Consider the following 22,805-nt stretch of genomic DNA (forward strand, 5'->3'; position numbering starts at 1 on the left):
AAATAATTGTAATATATAATAGAACTATATGCAACTTTGTTCTGCATTTTCCAAGCCTCCTCTTGTAAATGTGTTTTCATACTTTCATAATTAAAAAAAAACAAAGAAACCTGCCCGGCACAGACCACTGGCTTCCTCCAGGTCACACGGTGAATCTGTATCAAAAGTAAGACTGAATCTGATTCTCTGGGTCTGCAAGATTCCAGGGTGTGTCTGGCTAAGCCACACAGCCTTTTTAAAAAGCCAGGTTCATGTTGATTGGTTTTGCTTCAAATCAAAACCAATTAGATACAAGAGTCAGAAACATTAGGCAGACGACTGCCTTCTCAAGACGCTTCAAGACCCTGCTCACCCTGACATGTGTGGATGAAACAGACCCGATTCTGGCCCGCATGCTGAGCAGACGTCCTAACAGCCTGGCACGCCGGTTGCACAGAATCAATGTTGTCAGTGTTTGTGCAAGCGTCTCTTAACGCCAGAAGCTGAGGAGGCAGGTGGATAAATTTGCAGCGGCGGGGGGAAGGAAAGCAAGCCTACCAGGTATCTGTTACTCAGAGAGAGATGAAAGAGAAATCAGCAGGCCTTTTTCAAAGCTGAAAAACAGCCTGCATCATGCGGATGGCCAGCCAGCTGGGCGACAGGAATTTCTTTCACTGTGGTTGACCAACTGGACCAGGGAAACTTCTCTGGGCTGCTTGTGTTAATAGGCTGTTAATGATTGATGCAGGGGTCTTTTATGTCACCCAATGAAAGGCAGAAACAAGGGGCCTGACTTTGGAGTTGATGACTAGACCAGCACTTGTTCTGTGCAAAGGCAGAATTTTAAAACATTTATGTTGGCTGAGCTTGAACCGGGCTACACAACAGCTCGTTGGAGGAATGAAACGATCTTGTCTGGTGTTCGCCTTCCTTTGTTCTTTCACTCAGACATTAAAAATACAGCAGGCTAAAAGGAGAAAATAAATTTCAAAGATCCTGCTAGATGTCAGGCGCAAAGAGGAGGCGAGATGTGGGGCGAGTTTGCTAAACAGATAAAGCAAGTGAGTAGGGATGTGGAGTAGATTCTTTGGATACAGAGACTTAACTCTGTCCTGGCTCCTTATAGCTCCCTTGGAGTATTTCTTAAGCATGGATCCAGTGGGCTTGCCTGATGCCTCAGCAGTCAAGAATCCATCTGCGATGCAGGAGACTCGGGTTCAATGCCTGGGTCAGGAAGATCCCCTGGAGTAGGAAATGGCAACCCATTATATTCTTGCCTGGGAAATCGCAGGGACAGAGAAGCTTGGTGGACCCACCAGAGAAATTGGGTTGCAAAAAGTCACTCACGACTTAGCAACTTAACAACAATAGCAACAAGTGAACCTGCCACCCCATTTCCTGGGTTAGGTTTTGTTTTTTTTTTTTACAGAGTATTCTAGTGTGCTCTAGTGAAGTAGCTATTTTCTGTGTTCTTGGCTCTGAGCATGGTGTGGCTTGGATACTTAAAAACAATAAACTTACATATTGATGTATAGTATAAATACAGAAAAGTTTTCTGGAAATCACAAATGTGCACCTTTCTGTATATTTGTTCACTAGTTGAATACACCCATGTGACCCCCACTTGCGTCAATAAACAGAACATTAGTTTGGACACATTGTCTCCAAAGAACCAAAATGATTTTTTTGGAACTCTCTTCCCATTGCAGATCAGATGTTCATATATTTGATAAATAACCAGGGTAATCATATAATTTATCTTCCCAACTGGGAAAACTTTGGGAGCGAAAATGTACCATGGGCATAAACTGGAATTGTCCTGGCTATTGTAAATAGTGCTGCAGTTGAGGTTGGGGTACATGTGTCTTTTGAGGAAGGAGGCTCAAGAGTGAGGGGATATCTGTATAATTATGGCTGATTGACCTTGTTGGATGGCAGAGACCAAGATGACATTATAAGGCAATTTTCCTCCAGTTAAAAAACAAACAACAATAATATGGAATTGTCCCAGGAAGTGAGAAATGTGTGTTCACCGTATCGATCACAATGGTACACATTTATGGAGCACTGTGTTCCTGAGTCTCCACTTGGTACCGCAGTGCTCCATCCTCTTTCTGCCCTTCTTTCCCTGCCCTGTGACCCAGGAAGTAGACTCTTGTGTAGACTCTGCATCTCTGCATTTCATTGCCCTTTGGCTTCAGCCAATGGGAAGACCAGCAAGAAATCGTAAGTTGGGAGGAGAAAGAAGGAGTATTTTCTCCCTCCGCTTACTGGTGCTGCATCTCTGGCCATGGCTTCCCCCTTCCATGGTTACAGCTCCTGTCCGGGTGGCCCTCGTCCAAGCCCCAGATGCTCTGGCCTCCAGTAGCACATTTCCTCCCCTTGTCTTTCAGCACTAGAAGATAGAACAGTTTTTCTCTACTGCTAGTCTTTAGGTGCCTCAGTATCCCACCATGGTCCCCACACCTGCCCACAGCTTTGTCAGTAATTCCTTCATTGCAGCTTTCTTGTTGGAACCCTCCGAAGTGAATTCTGTTTCTTACCAGGATTCTGACTTATACACCTGCTTGCTATGAGCCACCACTTTATCCACATCAGTTTAGGACGCCTTTACAATAGTCCAGAAAGTAGTGACCATTGTTGTCCCCATTTCTTAGATAAGGAAACTGAGAACAGAGATTTGAAATCATTTACCAAGACATACAGGTAGAAAGTTGTGGAACTGAGGCTTACAGGAGTGGCTGGAATCTAGAGATAGTGGCACGGGTCTTGCTCAGAATGGCCTTCAAATTGGTGACTTTGAGGCCTCTGATCACATCCTGTAATGACCAGGTAGCTCCCAGCAGTTCAGTGCAAAGCCCAAAATTCAGATAAGAGACTCAGATAAGAAAAAGACTCAGACTGGCTTTCATTAGATAGGTAAAGCATCGACTATCTACATTCTTGTCTTTTTGAGCTATTGCTTTAAAATTGTAAAGCAGTAAGGTCACCTGAACTGCAGCATGGGCACCTCCTGGGAATTTGTTAAAAATGCAAAATTCCAGGCCCCAGCCCAGACCTACTGGATTGGATAATCTGTAGTGGGGCCCAGCAACCTGTATGTTAAGAAACTCCCCCCAATCCCCGCCCCGGGGATTCTGATGCCCTGGCCTTTGAGGTCCTTAGCTTCCTGCCTGAAGCTTGGCACTGTCTGGCTATCAGAGTTCCTTGGAATTTCCCAAATTCTTTCTTTGATGGGATTGAGAATAAATGAGAAGATGACATGAAAACCCCAGAACCCCTGTCTTCCTGCTTCCCCTGCGGACTTCATCTCTATTTGTGCAGCTGTTGAAATCATTGAAGCAGTTGTTCATGAATATTTCAGGGCCTCTGACAAATCCCAAGTCTGATTAACGGAACACAGAGGGAGGAACCCCAGAAATGGCTGTTCTTATAGACCGTTGCAATAGAGCTAGTTATTTATTCACTGAATCCTTGCGGGGCCCCCAAATCTGGAAGGAGGAGTCCTTGATCAACACAGGGCCCGTGTCTGATGAGGGGTAGAGGTTATGGCTGACCTTCTCTGAGAAGTTTCTAGAGAAATAGCGATGGCAACATTCTCAACACTGTATTTAAGTGGGGCTACATTACTTGGTGATAAGTAACAGAAACTGAATTAAGGAGAAACAAAAGAAGTCTATTAGAAGATATATCAGTTAGGGTTCAGTCTAAGAAACAGAACCAGTAGAAGATATAATTAAGAGGCTTATTGCAAGGATTGGCTGACTAGGCAAGTCCTAAATCTGTATGATTGGCTATCAGGAAGGCAGGCTGGAACTCTCAGGCATGGGCTGGAGATATCATCCACAGGCAGAATTTCTTCTCTTCTAGAATGCCTCTATCTTATTCTTCAAGCCATTTGTCTGCTTGAATTAGTTGTGCCCAGATTATCTAGAATAATCTCCCTATGGAAAGTCAACTGATTAGGGTCCTTAATCACATCTACGAAATTCTTGCACTGTAGCACTGACATTAGTATTTGATTAAGTAACTGGAGACTATAGCCTAGCCACATGGACACATAAAACTGACCATCAGAGAAAAGCAAGGAGTTGTTCTAAGAATAAAGGAAAAGCCACACTAAAAGAATCAAGGACTACTCCAAGATCCAGGTAGCATGGAATGCTTCTTCAGGGAACCATATTAAGAAGAACTGTTCCAAATAGTTTTGACCTCATATGATTTCTCTCCCAGTCATGATTCTCGGACTAATGTGATATCTTCACTTCAGTTTCCCCATTCACCCCATACACTTGCTCTCTCTCACAGGGAGAACACTGGATACCAACAATATTGATGTATTGACTCATTTGCCCTTTCCTACAATATACACAAAATCGTTTGGATTTACCACACAGATACTCCTATGGATAAGAGATGTTTTAAATAAAATTCAAGATTTCTTTATACTTTTTTTGTTCTTAGACTACATCCCACTATATGTTAACCATTGGAATATTATGTTCAAAAGTTGCTGCAAGTACTTTTGTGTGGGCGTGTGGTTATATTATCATTGTGATAGATAGTTTAGTTAATTCATTTCTGTTTGATTTCAGTGTCAGGGTTTACTTTCCAGACACTTTCAAATTTAACTCTGTTCTTTTAAAATAGTCATAAGGTTCAAATGTCAGAACCTTATTTAAAAGAGTGTATTCACTAAATTCTCCTTTCCACCCCTTCTCTTTTGCCCTTTTCCAGCTCATCATAATAGGAAACCATTTTCATTCATTTCTGGTTTATCTTTCCTCAGTTTCTTTTTACAAAAATACTATATATGTAAAAATACTATGTTCAAATTTACTATTTTGTAATATATATTTTAATATAATATTTTAAATATGTATGATATATACAGTTTAATATATAATATTTTAATATGTAATACATATTCAAATACACTATTTTTGTAATATATATTACAAAAATACTATATATATAATTAGCATTTCCTCATGTTTCTTACACAAAAGTTATCATATTATATACATTAAATTTTTTTTAAATGTGGCAAAAAAATACATATACAAAACTTAACTATCTTAGCTGTCTTAAGTGTATAGTTCAGTACTTTAAGTCATATTCACATTGATGTGCAATGAAACTTTAGAGCTTTTTCATCTTACCAAACTAAAACTCTATATCCATTCATTTCCCTCTCCTTTCAGCCCTTGGCAACCGCCATATTAATCGTTTCTGTAAAACAGACTAGCAGTCCTATTGAGCCAAAGGAGGGGAGACCAGTGAAGGTGATTGACTTTCAGCATCTCAGTTGTCACAGCAACAGGCAGAGTGGAAATATTATCATTATGGTGCAGATGAAGAAAAAGAGGCTTTGGGCACTAGTAGGGGAATCAGACCCAAAAAAAGGAAATAAATGAAAAAAAAAAATGACCAGTGGTCATAAAACCCACGAAAAGAGATAAAATGGACTGAGAGGGGAATTGGGGGAGAATCTAAGGAGGTGGCTGTTCAAAAGAAAGAGAAAGAGCTAGCAAAGAGGAGAATGGAATGGGAGAGGATCATATGAGGTGGTGGGAACAGCATGTTCAAAGGCCCTGAGGCAGGAACGTGTGGGCTATGCTAGAGAAAACCCAGCAAGAGAGTTTGGGTTTTATTCTAAGCAGCTCCTTCTGTTCATCTCCCGTTTCTCATGCATATGCATGTGTGATGTTAACTCCAGTTCAGCTGTTTTGTTCTTCGGAGTAGAACGTGGAGCCATTTCTTAATTGCTCTATATTTAGCTTTGTTTAAAAATCTATAATTTAAAAACCACCAAGGGCTGGGCTGGTAATTCAGCTTCCATGGTCCATTTACTCGTTGGCTTTTGCTTCTGGGCCAGCCCACCAAGGTGACAGTGTGTGCCAATCACGATGGAAATATTTGTTAGCAGAACATCTGCTCCCTGAGAGCTGGTCTGGATCTAGTTGCCAAACCCCAGAACTAATCTCAGGACCCCTTAGTTTAGTTTCCTGCAAAGGGGGGCTGGAGAGGGACAGCAGAACAGCTGGGGCCTAGTGGAAGGGGTGGGAAACAGCATCACATATCCAGGACAAATTCATGCCTGGGTTGTGCTATTTATTTATTTTTTTGGCCTTGCCAGTGACATGTGGAATCTTAATTCCCTGTTGTTTAGTTGCTTGTCGTGTCCGACTCTTTGTGACCCCACGGATTGTAGCCCACCAGGCTCCTCTCTCCATAGGATTGTCCAGGCAAGAATACCGGAAAGGGTAGCCATTCCCTTCTTCAGGAGATCTTCCGGATCCAGGGGTCGAACCCAGGTCTCCTGCATTGCAAGCGGATTCTTTTACTGTCTAAGCCACCAAGGAAGCCCCATAGTTTTATTGTCTACATTTATACAATGGCGAGTAAATAAGAGCCTACTTTAGTGTGACTGAAGTTCTGAGATCCACAAGAAAGATGTTAGCATTGAACAGGTGATAAATAATGTATTAAAAACCAATTATTTCTTTCTTTCCTTCTAATGGCTGGTAGCTAGCCTGTTTCCCCTTGAATGTATCTATTTCCTACACAATAGCTCTCAAAAAATAATAATAAAGCTGGCCTTTCTAAAAAGAACACTGATTATGGAGGATGCTCTGCCAGATTTGTGGGGGCTGTAAAGTGTGTAGAAAGGTTATGCTGGTCAACACTCTGCAAGGTGGGTGGTTATCTATTCACATAAGACTCTCCCAGAACAATCCAGAAAGACAAGCCTCAAAGACACACTTGAAAGGTGACGGTAAGAGTGGAATGCATCAGCCAACTTGCGAGGGACACCATCACCCTGTTTCCCTAATTATGGGCCTGTTGCAAGTCTGAAGAGAGAGCTCTCTGTATAAAACACTCGAATGCAAATCAACACTGGAGCCTGCAACACCCCCCTTCTCTTCCCCTGTGCTGCCTGATCAAGATGCTTCTGTACTTCGGCAGAACCTGGAGGCGGGAATAACACTTCACATCACTAATGAACCCGCAGCCAGGCATTTCAGACTCTCATCTCCTCTGCCTGCGTCGCCCCAGTCCCTGTCCAGCCAGCTTGGGGGCAGTGGAGTAGTCGCTGCTGCGCTGAGGCTTCTGGCCTCCAGGCAGCCAACCAATGATTTGAAACAGAAGGAGGCAGTCTTGAGATTTGAATCCAGGACTTGCTACCTCCAACGCCCATGTTCTTTCCACTAAGAAAATCCCATGGGCTTCCAATTGTTTAGGAAAAACAAGATATGTCAGTAGCCTGGCATTCAAGGTCTCAGTTCCCCTGACCCTTCTTACATTGGCTAGCATCTCAAATCTGGCATGGACAGCCTCTGTGCTTATCATTTCTGGAATGCTCTTTGAACTACCTTGCAAATACTCTTTATCTGGAATCCTTGCCCTTCATCTCTCCTCCCTTATGCTGCTCATGGCTTAACATAAGCTCTGGGGTGCCTGTTCTCTCTTCTTCATTGTGAGGTATACAACCTGGTTCTGTGCTTGACCTTCTGCTTATCTGAATCACTCCGTCCCCATACATCACAGAGCACATTTATAGCAATATCCCATTTTCCCTATAGTTCTTGATCAACACTTGGCCTAGAAGAAGTGGGTTGGTTCTAGCCCCAGTTTTATTATTTGTAAACTCCATGATTTTCATTGGAAGGACTGATGCTGAAGCTGAAGTTCCAATACTTTGACCACCTGATGTGGAGAGCCAACTCATTGGAAAAGACCTTGGCACTGGGAAAGATTGAGGACAGGAGGAGAAGGGGACAGCAAAGCATGGGATGGTTGGATGGCATCACTGACTCAGTGAATGTGAATGTGAGCAAACTCAGGGAGATGGTGAAGGACAGGGAAGCCTGGTGTGCTGCAGTCCATGGGGTTGCAAAGAGTTGGATGCAACTGAGTGACTAAACAATAAAACTCGGTGATGTTTGGCAAGTGATAATTACTTTTCAGCCTCACTTTTCTTGTTCTGATGGAATTAGCAATCCATGGTCTTTTAACAGAGTTCTTAGAGCTGGGGACAGAGACAATAAGAAATTGGAAACCACATTTTAAACTTGTCAAGTAAGTGTATTATTATAAATATTACATGTTTTGCATTTTCCTCCACCACATTTCGCCCAGAAAATGTTCCTGTGAAAAGGAGGTCAGAGAAAGTATTTTCCCAATTTTTATAGATGGGAAAACAGGAACCTATGAAGGCTGAAGGACTGATTTAAAGAGGAAGCAGAAATACAAACTGATCCCTGAGAGGGTGTTTAACTTCCTGACTTCTGGCCTTTTTGTTAGATCACAGGTTTCTTTAAGAGCCCTCCTGTTCTTCTCAGAGAAGTAACACTTTTAATAACTCAAATTTGGAAAGCTTTTAGTGAGTGTGTACTTTGCACCAGAAAGACATTCAAAGGTTTGGACGGCTCAGGGAGCCTTCGTTAGTCAGTTTCAGCCTGAGAAATTGAGCTGCGGTAAGAGGTCAGAGAGGAGCCAGGAATGGTCAGTGGTCTGCTGTACCACTCACCAGCCACGTGACGCTGGGCATATCGGTTACCTGCTTTTAATCTCGGTTTCCTCATCTGTTAAAGAGTATCTCTGAAATCTTCCTTATAAACTGCCCAGAGCAATGGCTCAATTACTACTATTGTTCATTTGTCAACAAATATTTGGTAAATGCCTACAGGGTTCTAGACATTGTTTTAGGTGCCGGGCCTTTGGCGGTGATTGGAACAAAGTCCCTGCCTTCACGGGGCTTCGAGTCACAATGGCAGGCAAAAAAAAAAAAAAAGAAAATCAGTGAATACAAAGATTTTTAAGTCATCAGTTAGCTTCTCCTACTGTCATTTTTACAGATTATTACATTTTTCATTTGATTTAATTGGCAGAGAATGTGAACATTTGCTGGGTCATTGACTCTAGACTTCTAGAGACTCATCCTGATTTTATGTCAGTGTTTCATTGCTGATTACTCACTGGAAAATAGCCACCCAAGAGACAGTTCTACTGTAGCCTGGAACTATTATAAAACCAGTTTAGGTCTGTGATACTAAATGGTATAAACTCAGGGTTTGCTTAAATTAGGGCTTACTAACTTAAATTACTGCTGAGGTCAGGTGAGTCATATACAAAGCGGCAGCTGGCGGGAATTGAGACACAATGCAGCTGGATCTTCTGATTTTGAGATGGGGCAATTCAGAAATTTTTCTGTGAACTTTCCTTATTTTTAGTTAGTGGCAACACACTCACCTTTAAGATGAAACCCTTGAGTTGGGCCAAGTGTGGATTAAACAAAATCCTGGAGGTCAAGTTCAGCCCGAGAACTACCAGTTTGCAAAGATCTTTGATTTACATCATTGTGTATGATTTTCAACTTTGTCCTAAACCACCTGGCCTTTGGAAGACACTGCAGTTTCCTTCCTTTTGTCAGCCTCTTTCCCCAGGGTTATCTGTGGCAGCCGTCCCTATAAATAGATTTCCTGTGCCAGCCATTGCACCACTGGAGAGACTGGTGAGCTTGGGTAGTGGAATCCTCTCTGTGGCAGCCTGGTTTTTAGCAGGTCTTAGAGTCCATCAGGGAGAAGGCAATGGCACCCCACTCCAGTACTCTTGTCTGGAAAATCCCATGGACGGAGGAGCCTGGTAGGCTGCAGCCCATGGGGTCGCGAAGAGTCGGACACGACTGAGCGACTTCACTTTCACTTTCCACTTTCATGCATTGGAGACGGAAATGGCAACCCACTCCAGTGTTCTTGCCTGGAGAATCCCAGGGACGGGGGAGCCTGGTGGGCTGCCGTCTATGGGGTCACACAGAGTTGGACACGACTTAAGCGACTTAGCAGCAGCAGCAGCAGAGTCTATCTGGGGCTTCCCAGGTGGCGCTAGTGGTAAAGAACTCACCTACCAATGCAGGAGACATAAGAGCAGCAGGTTTGATCCCTGGGTTGGGAAGATACTCCAGGGGAGGGCTTGGCAACTCACTCCAGTATTCTTGCCTGGAGAATCCCATGGACAGAGGAGCCTGGTGGGCTACAGTCCATGGGGTTGCAAAGGTCGGACACAGCTGAGGTGACTTAGCACAGTGCAGAGTCCATCTGAGTGTGAGGGAAAGAACCCAGTCCTGCTTCCCAACTTTAATAATCACTGACTGTACTTTCCATCTTTCTGGTGATGTTTGTTTTCTTTGCATATTAATATTTCCCACAGAAGAATGCTTAGATCCAAGAGGGAGCAAGCATGGGGCGTGTGTACAGACAGAGTCTTGGTCCTTCCGGCCTAATACAGATGAAACCAAACTCCTGGGGCCTCCTCTGCTTACCCCAGACATCCAGGAGACTTTAGCTCTTTGTTTTCCAAAGATTACAGGATTAAAGTTACTGGTCACCCAGTCCCAGAATATAATCAGCCGCTTGGCTGAGCTGGGCTTAATTCTGTGCCAATGGTGAGTGACTGGCAGAGAATTTGGGGACAGGCCTCTATAGGAGTGTAAGTGAGTCTTTATTCCTGCGGTCTCAGAGCTGGGGAAGGCAACTTTGAATCATAACAAGCTTTTCAAGGCTTTGGACTCTGGCCTTGGCTAAATGGAATTTGGAGGTGATGAGTTTGAATTTTGACTTGTGTTTCAAAGTAGCCATTTCAGCAAACCCACAAAACACCCTCAACTTCTATAGAAGCGGTTCTGAAAGTTTGAGTGTGCATCAGAATTACCTGGAGGGCTTGGAAACACGGGTTTCTGACCCCTCTTCTAGCTTTTGATTCAAAAGGTCTAGGATAGAACCCAAGAAACTTGCATTTCTGGCAAATATCGAGGTGATGCTAAGGGTGCTGGTGCAGGGATCACACTTGGAGAACCAGGACTTTAAGGAATCGGCAAACAGGTGTCTAAACAATCAGGAGATTCTTCCCTCCTCAAATTCCTGCTGGTCTCACTGTTTAGAGGCTGCCAGTCCTAGTGGAAATCGAGTCGAAAAATCTGGGTTCCAGCTCTGACACTGTGTTATTAGTTCTGTAGCCTTGGGCAAGGCATTTACCTTCTCTAAATCCGTTTTCCCACCTGGAAACTGAAAATAGTAATTCCAGCCATGCTTTCTTCACAGGGGCATGGGGAGATGCCAATGACCTTGGGGGTGCATATGCTCAAGACCCTTCATGCAGGCGTGAGGGACTCTTACTGACAGTGTGGGGCCTTCGGGATTATTAGTTTTACAGTCTGTCCTTTGCTTTTCACTCTGGGGAGTCCTCAGTTGTAAGACTATTTTAAAGTGAAGGACTTTCCAAATTTAAAATATTATTTTCAGGAAGAATGAATCCTTTCTGAGAGAAAACAGTGTAACTTCTTTTCTTTTCAAGAATGCCTTCCAACTTGAGAAATGGGTCCTCTTAGTGGACTGGGAGAAACCCTCAAAATAATGGCAACTTATGGATGTTCCAAACAGACAGTGTTCCTGTTCATGTTGGGGATTCGTTTTAAAGATTTGTAAGGAAGTGTTAGTCACTCAGTTGTCTCTGACTCTTTGTGACCCCATGGACTGTAGCCACCAGGTTCCTCTGTCCATGGGATTCTCCAGGCAAGAGTCCTGGAGTGGGTTGCCATTTCGTTCTCCAGGGGATCTACCCAACCCAGGGATTGAATCTGGGTCTCCTGTATCGCAGGCAGATTCTTTACTGTCTATGCCATCAGGGAAGTCCCAAAGCCATGTCCGACAAGAATGGGATATGGAATGTGCAGAAACCAATGCAATATTGTAAAGCAATTATCCTCCAATTAAAAAAAGAAGAAAAAGAAAAAAAGATTGCTGACTTGAAAAATAATTTAGAATCAAGGAAGAGCTTAAACAGGCCAAGATAATAAGTGGATCGATCTTAATAAGCTGGAGAGCAGCATGGGGTCTTTTCAAAATATGTGCCCAGAACAATCTCAAGACTTTTTCCCCGGCCCAGTGGATAGGAACTCTCCCACAGTCCAGTCTTGATTTCTCTCCTGATGATAAACAACTGTCTTTCACTTGGCCCAGCCCACATTCATACCGGGCAAAACAAGAATGTTTTCTCTTATATTGCCCAGGCCTTTTTTTTTTTTTTGCAATATCAAACCTAAATCCTGTGCTGAGTTGGCAGTTGACTGTCTAGCCATCATGTGGCAAGGGCTACAGATGAAGAGGGCAACCTGGGGCTGAGAGATAAGATGAACATCCCACCTTCCCTGCTCCTTAGCACGAAATCCAAGCATCTTCCAAAGAAAGGCTAGACAGAGCTTGTGATGCCGTTTTAAGCTTTCATCCAGTTTGTTCCTTAACTGGCCAATAGTATGTGCCTATAGATGATCCAAAAGAAATCTAGAGCCAAATGGATTATAAGTTTAATGTCACCCCTCAGCTCTCTGCTGTGAAGTGGGCGATTTCATTAAAGCAAAGAGAGAAAGAAAGTGAGATGACCCCTGCTCTGTGTCCCCCTGCAATCACCGAGTCCCATATCCATGTTAGCTGCTCTTTGAATCAAGCATTAGTGGTGTAGGGACTTGCCTGGTGGCCCAGTGGTTAGGACTTCTAATGCAGTGGGTGCAGATTTGATCCCTGGTTGGAGAGCTAAGATTCCATATGCCTCCTGGTCAAAAAAACAAAACATAAAGCAAAAGCAGTATTTTGAAAAATTCAGTAAAGACATTAAAAATGGTCCACATTAAAAAAAAAAAAAAGATTAGTGGTGTGATGTTCTGCATTCAGAGTGAGCCCAAGCTCAACTTCCATCGAAGTTGAGGCAGAAAGGATGGAGTTGGAAAAATGAAATCATGGCATGTTCTAGTCAAAATAATGTTTAAGGACCATCAGGCCCAACTTCCTTCTTTTACAGATGGGGAAACTGAGGTCCATAAGTGGGAAAGGACATGTCCAAGTCACCTGGGTTCTAGTAAAGGAATTACAGAACTAAAAGTCAAAATTGGAAGGGCTTGAAGGTCATCCAAATTCCCAGGTGGCGCCAGTGATAAGGAACCCACCTTTCAATGCAGGAGACATGAGAGACGTGGGTTTGATCCCTGAGTTGGGAAGATCCCTTAGAGGAAGGCATGGCAATCCACTCCAGTATTCTTGCCTGGAAAATCCCATAGACAAAGAAGCCTGGTGGGCTACAGTCAATAGGGTCAACAGAGTCGGACACGACTAAAGTGACTAAGCACCGCACACACAACCTATCTACCCCTTCAGTGAGTACCCATCAGGAGACAGAATTCCCCTCTGGAATACCTTCTGTGACAGAGAACTCATTGCTTTCAGGGCCAGCTCATTACTTTCTCCCATAGCTGGGAGCTTTAGAAAATCAGTGTTTTCTTTCTGTATTCCCGTGGTTTATTTTTATCCTTGGGGACATGAGATTAAATCCCAGTCTTTCCTTTAATTGCCATTCCTGTGGATATTTGAGGTCATCTGTCATGTTTTCTATAAATTTTTTTTTTTTTGCCTACAACAAGCGTCTCTTTATGCCTCCTGTGATTCACTGTCCAGGCTTCTCACCACCCAAACACTCTGCCCACATTTACCTGAATCCCTTTTGAATGTATGATGCCTCAAATTGAATGCAATCTTCCTGTGTCTAATTTGTTCTGAAGACTTAGTATCTATTAATTCATCCTAAGATCATATAGCCTGGAGGAGGGCATGGAACCCCGCTCCAGTATTCTTGCCTGGAGAATCCCATGGACACAGAGGAGACTGGCAGGCAACAGTCCGTGGGGTCGCACAGAGTGAGACACAGCTGAAGTGACTTTGCATGCAGGCATGCAAGATCATATTGATTGCATTCAGAATAAACCATTCAGGGTTCCTTTGGTTGTAAATGATGAAAATTAAATTCTAAGTAGCTTAAGTAAAAGTGGGAATTTAATGGAGATGAGTGGGTCCAGGGGCTCAAGCAACATTTGTCTGAGGTAGGTATCTCTGTATTTTCTCAGCTTTGCAATTGTTGGCTCCATGGCTAGGAAAGATAAATGCCCGCCAGGCTCTCTCTTAGTCCGTTGGGGCTGTTATAACAAAATGCCACAGGCCAGGCAGTTCATAAATAACTCTCACAGTTCTGAAGGCTCTAAGTCCTTCATCAGAGTGCCAGCATGCTTGGGTGAGGGGATCTCTTCCAGGTCACAGACTTTCCATTGTGTCCTCATATGGTGGAAGGGGCTAGAGACCTCTTCAGAGCCTCTTTATAGAATGTTAATCCCATTCATGAGGGCTCCACCCTCATGGCTTAAACATCTCCCAAAGGCCCCACCTCCTAATACCACCATCTGTCAGGGTTTGGATTCCAACATAGGAATTTTGGGAGAACACATTCAGACCACAGCATAGACCAGGTTTAAATGTTCAAAGTTCCTGGTACATGGGAATAAAAGAGAGTGAGCCTCTGTATTAGTCTGCAAGAGCTGCTGTCCCAAAGTCCCACAAATGGAGTGGCTTAAACAACAGAAATTGTTTCCCAGTTCTGAAGACTAGAAGTCTGAGATCAAAATGTCGCCAGGGTTGGTTTTTCTTCTCAGAGCTGTGAGAAGAATCTGCTCAATGCCTCTCCCCTGGCTTCTGCTGGTTTGCTGGAAGTATTTGGTGCTCTCTAGCTTTGTAAAGGCATTACCCCAACTTCTTCATCTTTACACGGCCCTCCCCTATGTGTGAGCCGGTGTCTGAATTTCCTCTTTTTATAAAGATGCTTGTCACAGTGTATTAGGAGTCCAGCTGACTCCAGTAAGACTTCATTGTAACTGATCACATCTGCAATGATCCTATGGCCCAATAACATCAGATTGTCAGGTATTTAGAGTTAGGACTTCACCATACGCGTTTTGGGGAGGAAACACAATTCAAATCATAACAGCCTCTTTCACAATAATACTGCCAAGAACACCCAAGGCTGCATTTATTTCGTGGGTTCTAGTGAACCACACACCCATCCCTGAACTGATTAATCACAGTGATGCTGGGACAGAGACACGTCTTCTCCTGGAGCCCCTGGTGAAGTCAGCACAACCCAGACCACAGGGACTGGGAGTAGGGAAGGGGAGGGTCTCGAGGAAAATGAAGGTGCCCATAGAAGAGGCAGTAATGGATGTTGCACGCACAAAACCTAGACATTTACTACACAAGGGCAACTGAGCAAATCAGAACCCCAGGCCCAGCACGTGGGCAACAGCTGAGGCTATAGAAATAGGCCACTCCAAGAATGCACTTGACTCCCTTTAAAAAGAAATGGTGTGTGTGTTGTCATGAATCAATCCAGAAAGTTGGGCTGCCAGACATTTCAGTTCTTACGAGGCCTCACGGAAGCCACTTCAGCTCTTGGTAGTTTTGTGTTTTGCATTCATTTCTTTTCATATCGGAAGATTAAAACAATAGCTTCTGGTTATCATCCCACATATTATTGATTAAAATCCTTGCCCGAAGACCTTCCATCTCACTTTTCAGCGTGGCATGATTTACTTTTCTTTTTACTCCCTGTAACAGATGATTAATGCTGATCTCTGGAGTCCCGGTGAGATGAAGCTGGGTGTCAGGTACGATTTGTCAGCTTGGAAGTATAGATTATTTTATGTTTCTCGAACTTTGTGGCCAAGGGAACACAGCTCTTGATGGTTAAATCCATCCACACTTTCCCCCTGGGCTATGAAATGCCAGAAACATTAAATAGCCCACTTAATACATAACCTCATTCTGTATGCTTGACTATTTTGTTTTTAATTTTTCTTCCCTTTCCCGGCTGCTCACATGAAATGGGATCAAAGAAAAAAATTATCCTCACTGGATTTTGTTAAAATATTAATAGGTTAGGGTTGACTGGCTAAATTGAATATCTTTGCTGATCTCACTTGCATGTTTAACTTGTGCTTAGGAAAATATGTTTCCTAGGTGATAACCTTTTATGTACCAGCCTGACTTCATTGAAATGCATAGAGATAAAAATATGTCACGCTCAGCGGCTGTGCTATTCTTGTGTGGCACTGTGATTATTCAGATGGTAATTGACCCCCACCTGTAGACAGCTCCGATTCTGTAGTCAATCATTTCATTTGATGTTAAAATATGTGAAAGTACAATTATATAATTTACATTACAAATCATGCTGAATGCCAGGGGTCCCTGAACCGCTGACAAATGCAAAGAAATCGGGGTTGGGGGAGAGGCCTCTGGTCAATAAATGAAGTGAATTACACCAGGCGAAGGGTTCACTTTTCTTATTTGTGTTCATAACAAGAGCTTTTGTGCATGTGTCATTGAAAGAGTAGCTATGGCCTTCTCTCTGAAACCGTAAATGGCAACGTTTCAGATGCCTTTCTAAGGATGTCTCCCCTTTCTCTGGCTAAGAATCACTCCTCCCATTAGTTAGAGAAGTGAGGGCTTGTTCAGGCCAGAAGGGAAAGCAGAGAATCTAATAAAGGGAAGAGGGCGTCAGGTCTGGGAGGTTGTAGTGCCTACTTGATGCCAAACCCAACACAGGTGTGAGTGGTAGATGTAAATTACGCTTGCCCATTTCCAAACTTCAGATCTCGACCATCAAACTTGAAGCGTACTAATATTATTGAGTCAAAGTTATTATTTATCTAATATTCAATATGTTCTCTGGCATTGGGATAAATGTTTTATATAGGTTATCTGGATAACCCTCCCAACCCCATCATATGACTTGGGTCTGCAGTATCCTTTTCAGATGAAGAGAGTGGGCACAGAAGGGTTCCCGGGGTTGCCCAGGGCCATTTAGTTAGAAAATAAAAAGCAAGTGGTGGCAGAGCCTGGGCTGGTGACCACCCTCCTACTCTAGATCAGGCATCAAATGTTTATGGTTACCATGCAGGACGGGAAAGGGGCATAGGACACAGTTTCTGCCTCAGTGGAGCTTTTGGGAAAGCAGGTGGGTTGGGGTGGGAGTGGGCATCCTTGGTGAGGGTGGTCCAGGTAGAGAACTCACCAGTGAGAAGGTTCCGATGGAGATGGACTAGGCACTGATGTGCAGGGGAGGGCAGTCTCCAGTCTTGCTTCCGCTATCGTAGGTCAGGGGAGGCTGCATGATTATGTCTTCTGTGAATGCGTAATATTTCCTGCATTGGAGCCATCCAAAGGCACACTCTTGCTCTTCCTTCCACCACGTTCCAAAGCAGCTGGGCTGAGGGATCCCCGGGGCCTCTAGCTTCCAGAGTGGGTGCATACTGGTCTGTTGCACAGGAGCGAAAAAGCTTCACTGCCCGCAAAGTGATTTTGAGCACCGAGAGCTGGGTTGGTTTCCGATGTGGACACCTGATCCTTGAAATGTGCTGGGAATCCTGCCCTATTGGCTACAAACAGCAGGTCTGCTGGCAGCGCCTCTCACAGGGGTGGGAGCCAGCCACATCTCCCAGCAGCCCTCGGGAAGAACACATCCCAGACAACATCACCTGGAGCAGATGCCGGTCATCAGACATCAATCGCTTCCATGATGCTTATATTCCACCCTCCTATCTCTTAGTCACTTAGCATAATCATTGAGAGCCCAGCCTTGAGATAGATGCCTGGGTTCCAATCCTGGCTCTGTCATCTGCTGGCTGGGAGCCCTGCATAAGTTAACCTCTGTTTGCCTCTGTTTCCCTATCTATAAATGAAGTGAAAAATAGAACCCGCCTTATAGAGTTGTTCTGAGTTAAAATGCCAAGCACTTAGAACAATGCCTGATGCACAGTAAGAGAATATATGCGTGCGTGCTAAGTCACTTCAGTCGTGTCTGACTCTTTGCAACTCCATGGACTGTAGCCCGCCAGGCTTCTCTGTCCATGGCAAGAATACTGGAGTGAACTGCCATGCCCACCTCCAGGGAATCTTCCTGACCCAGGGATCGAACCCAAGTCTCCGGAATCTCCTGCATTGGCAGAAGTATTCTTTATCACCAGTGCCACCTGGGAACTCCAAATGTTAAATAAAATTTCTTTTGTTCTTAAATAAGGATTATCTTTTTTGCCAAACTATATATGTGAGCTAAATATATTTCTAATAAACTTAAAACATACACATAACTACAAAATATTATTTTAAAATCTGTTTATGGACTCCCAGTGGTCTGGGCACTGTACTTTGTGAATCCCCAGAGAGTCAAGTTCAAAATCCTGGGCCTGGCATTTTAAGTCCCACCCAGAATTGTCCCCCACTCACCTTTGTATCACTGTCTTCCCTAACAACTCACTATATACCTTGTGCTCTGTCAGTTTTTATACTTGAAAAGCACAAAGTCATTTCATTATTTTATCAAGAGGCAATATAGCTTAATGGTTAAGCACTCAGCTCTGCTGTAAATGACGGGTTTGAATTCCAGCTCTGGGCCATCTTTACTGAGTAATATCCATTATTCATCCTGTGCCCCAGCTTATACATCTATAAAATAGGAATATAAATAGACTCTACCTCCTTAGAGAGATTCAGAGAATTAAATGAGTTAATTCAAGAAAGTACTTAGTACAGGGTGTGGCTAAAGTGAGTGCTCATGAAATGTAAGCTAAGCTAGTTGTTGGTATTTTGGTCCCATTTTAATGTCACATACGAGTCCTTAAGCCTGCATGATGAATGGCCCAAGGGATGAAGCATGGACTTCTTTACCCAGGCTCTGGGGCAAGTATTTGAGGAGTTTGAAGCCCTTCTCCTCAACTGAAAACTGCCCAGCTGGGGGTGGGGAGAGCTGACCAGGGAATGAGACGGCCATTCCTCCATTCAATCAGAAACCCCAGCCACAGAAATCACCCACTTGGTGAACGAGCCAGACGTCCTGGCCGGGGAAAATTTCCCAGGCACTTTCTGGTGGCTCATTTTGAAAGTGAATTGAGACATTATTTTTAATTAAAGTGGCAATTCGCCCTCATGAGTTTTCCGTCCCTTGATGCTTAAATGGTGGCCTCTGTTTTGTCCCCTCCTTGCCTTCTCTTCCTCCTTTTAATTGCAAGCCCATCAGAAGGCCAGTTTACTAAATTGGTTTTAATGGAAATTTAGCCAACACGAATAATAATGAAATGTAAAATTATTCCTTAGTTAATGAACAGCCAGTGGCTTTGGGGTTAATCGTTTGCTTCTGGTGTCAGCTTATTTATATTGAAATAGAATTGTAATAGGATTCCAAGCTAAAACTGTTTCATCTTCTTGATCATCACTTACCTTAGGGTTTATTCTTTATCATTTGTCATTGTTTAGTAATCGCTCTCACTTTGGACCTACTTGTGAATTAATTAATTACCTAGTTAAACTTGGGTGATTTTTTTTTCTTTAAAAGAAATCATGTCTTATTTTACCTTAGCAATATGTTTTTATTCCAAAGCTCTCCATACACGTGGAAACATCTTCTCCATTGATTTTTACATCAACTGATCATCTTGACCAGCCAGGTATCAAGGGGTTGTCCCTTTATCAGCCATGGCTGATCCCCTCAGTGTCCTCCAGACAGAGCTCGAAGGGGCAGGCAGCAGAGACACGGTCCATTTCTGGAAATTAATTTTCCTTCTCTAGGACTCAGTGATCCCATTTAAAAAGGTGAGTTTTGATCACTAGATCAATGCTTTTTAAACCTGTGGAGGTTATTCTAAAGTTACTGCTGCGGGATATTGATGCCCTGGGGATCAGGTACTCACTTGGAAGAAAACTGTTCATTCAAGAAGTTCTCTCTTTTAAAGATAGATTTTTCTTAGTGAGTTTTTATTTGGAAAACTAAAAGAGAGGGAGGTAAGGATTACACTATCTAAATAAAAAAAAAGTTTAGACTAGTGATTGGGTTTAGGGTCGCCAAATTTGGCCACATCAAAATCACTCAGGCTTTTGAAATACAACCGAAGCACAGGCAACAAAAGAAAAAAATAGAAAAATTGGACTATCTAGGTTAAATATTTCTATGCATCAAGACACCATCAACAGAGTGAAGCAGCAGCCTATGGAATAGGACTGCAGATAATATATCTGATAAAGGATTTTTCATTTGAGTAAAATTGCTTTAGAATGTAGTGTTAGTTTCTGCTGCACAATGAAGCAAATCAGTCATATGTAAAGATATATATCTCCCTCTTGGACCTCCCTCCCACACACACCCTATCCCACCCACCTAGGTCATCAAAGAGCATTGGCTGAGCTTCCTGTGCTTTATAGCAGGTTCCCACTAGCTATCTACTTTACACATCGTAGTGTGTGTGTGTGTGTGTGTGTGTGTGTGTGTGTGTGTGTGTGTATAGCATATACACCAATTTGTCCCACCCTCTCCTTCCCCCATGTAGCCACAGGTCCATTCTCTACCTGATAAGGGATTAATATCCAGAATACACAAAGAACTCTCACAACTCAACAACAAAAAATGAAGATGGATTCAAAAATGGACAAAAAACCTTGAATACATATTTCTCCAAAGCAGATATACAACTAGTCAAAGAAGCACATGGAAAGGTGCTCACCATCCCTAATTGCTGGGAAAATACAAATCCAAACTACAGTGAGATGCCACTTCATATCTACATACCTAGCTCTAAGGATGACTGTGAAGATTAAATGACACAACTTGTGGAAAGTATTTAGCACAGTGATACTTCAATAAATTATTGATATATCAGTTAGCTCTCCTGACACATATTGAGCACCTGCTGTGTGCCAAGTAAAGTATGAGGTGCTTTATGAAATACAGACCATGATATAACAATGACTTTGCAAGAGGGTTGAGAAAAAAGTTAAATGGTACTAAAAACTTAAAATGTTTAAGTTGGCTTCTGATGACAGGTATTTGTATCAGGCTGTTCTTCATTTTTCCTCATGTAGAAAAAGCAGAATATTAAAACCAAAGCAAACAAAACAACCTTAATTTTCAATCTTTAAGGCTGCCTTATTTCTAAAATGCCTGGATGTAGAGTTAGCACCTGCCATTCTGGATGAGGCCAGCTCCTGTTACACCATCTGGAATTCACTAGAAGGTCAAATCAAGATACTTTACCCAGGCCCTTCCTGCAAAGCAGAATTAGGTTAGACTATCCCAGCAGAAGTCTGGACCAGCGCAGCAAAGCTGCCCAGTGTTATGAGCTATAATGCCACAACCTGAAGGCGCCTCTGGTGTCTGCCTCACGCATTGCATCCTCTAGCCAGGCACTCTGAGACCCAACAGAGGAAGGGCCTCTGAACCACTCAGGCTTTCGGGCATGGAAGGGGGTGCACACGGGACATTCAAATTGTCTGTTGGTCTGTCTTGTACTGTCTGCTACTGAGCATATATTTCCCTGTGGGGCCTCTGCCTCCCCCATCACCTGACCTTCCACCCACAGCTTACTTTTCCTTAGTCCTGTTCCTTGTAATTGTTAAAAATGATTAAAGAAGACCATGTGGGTGATACAAACTTGAATACTCCACGAAGCAGGCATTTTCTGTCCCCAAGGGTCCAGAAAACTGCAGAATGGGGTGGGAGGCACGGAGATTTCATTGGGTAAAGAATAAAGAACAATGAAGAGACAGAAAATGGATAAGGAACAGTAAGTAAGTACAGAGCCCAGAGCTGGCGTCTGGGGACTGGCTGACTGGACAGGCTGTGTTTCAGGAGAGTCATTTACAGGAACACGGAACTTGTCTGAGTTTTGGTTTGCTGACCTTGCACCCTGGGCAGGAGAAGCTCCACATTGAGTCTAGGAAGTTATTTCAACACAACCCTTGCTCTTTCAGCATCACAGTGAAGGGTGAACTGTTTGCAGCATGGTGGTAGACGGGTTGGAAGACTTTTTCAGGCTGCAGATCTGTGATTTCTCAAGTGGCCCCATGTAGGGACCCTCTGCCTTCTCCCACAATGCCCTGCTTCAAACATGGCAGTCCCTGAGTCTGTCAACGCCTGTGGAACTGGATGGTCCAAAGGTGCTCAAGTGAGTTAACCAAACTTACCAGGTTCAGTATTCCCTGTTGTCCAAAAGTACGACATTTTCATGAAACCTTTCATAAGCTGAAATGATGTCAAGTGAAGCAACAATACCCCTTGACACATCTGGCCAACAGATGCATAAAATCAATGGAGATAAAGCACAGATACTCACAGACGTAGTCCAAAGCCATGGTGGCCTGATGCTGCGATGCTGAGTGTACTGCTTGAGAAGGACCCTGGTGGAATTACTTTCACTGATTCAGGTGCCTCCATACTGGCTTCTGCAAAACAAACACTGAACACTATTTTCCCATTTTTGTCTTTTTTTCCTAAAGGCAAAAACTCTCTTTGGATTTCTTTCAGTTAGTGAAGCAAGTACTAATGTAGGTCTTTCCTAAAAGTGAAGAGGTTTTAAGTGAACTTTCAAGTAGTGTACCTGTACTCAATATGAGCCTGCTTTCATAAAGGGTGGAATCCCTGAGCCCTTCCTTTGGGAATTCTAATTCAGTGGATTCCAAATGGAAACTGGGAATCTGAATGTTTAACAGCAGTCAGGTGATGTTAGGATTTATCCAGTTAAGTCATTATTTCCTGCCTTTCCTTCCTCCATGAGCTTGCAGATAAGAAAATCGAGTCTCAGAGATAAGAAATAATATTTTCAAGTGTGGAAAAAAGAGTTCTAGAGGCTACCTACCTTTTTAAAAATAATTCATCTTTGTCCTCAAAAGCCTGGAGGAGGAAGACCCTAAAAGGATAACTGTTCCTTTGTTGTTCACAACCTTGACTGTGGAGCAGCTCTTTCTCGTCTCACCTTCAGGATAATCATTGTCATCTTCCTTTGGATATGACTTCAGAGTCACCCCACCAGTGAGTCCTCTATAAAAACACCCCCGTGTCAGTTCACAGAGAGGAGTCACAATGTGCCCGGGAACATCTCTCTCCTAAAATTATAAAAGAAAAACATC

At 43.2% G+C, this 22,805-nt stretch overlaps 2 long non-coding RNA genes across 2 annotated transcripts in view; one reads left to right on the forward strand and one right to left on the reverse strand.

Moving 5' to 3' along the window:
* Window positions 1–22,805, forward strand: part of LOC122420374 — a 90,577-nt gene that overhangs the window by 53,708 nt on the left and 14,064 nt on the right. The window contains exon 2 of the long non-coding RNA XR_006263278.1: window positions 15,468–15,517. This is a non-coding gene — a long non-coding RNA (uncharacterized LOC122420374). The remainder of the gene's footprint in view (window positions 1–15,467; window positions 15,518–22,805) is intronic.
* LOC122420375 lies at window positions 1,018–22,656 on the reverse strand. Its single transcript, XR_006263279.1, has 4 exons — window positions 22,535–22,656; window positions 22,013–22,121; window positions 2,251–2,374; window positions 1,018–1,221 (listed from the first exon to the last, which is right to left on the reverse strand). It is a non-coding gene; the product is annotated as an uncharacterized LOC122420375 (long non-coding RNA).

Source organism: Cervus canadensis, chromosome 18, assembly GCF_019320065.1.
Source record: "Cervus canadensis isolate Bull #8, Minnesota chromosome 18, ASM1932006v1, whole genome shotgun sequence".
In the NCBI taxonomy this organism is placed as follows: Eukaryota; Metazoa; Chordata; class Mammalia; order Artiodactyla; family Cervidae; genus Cervus; species Cervus canadensis.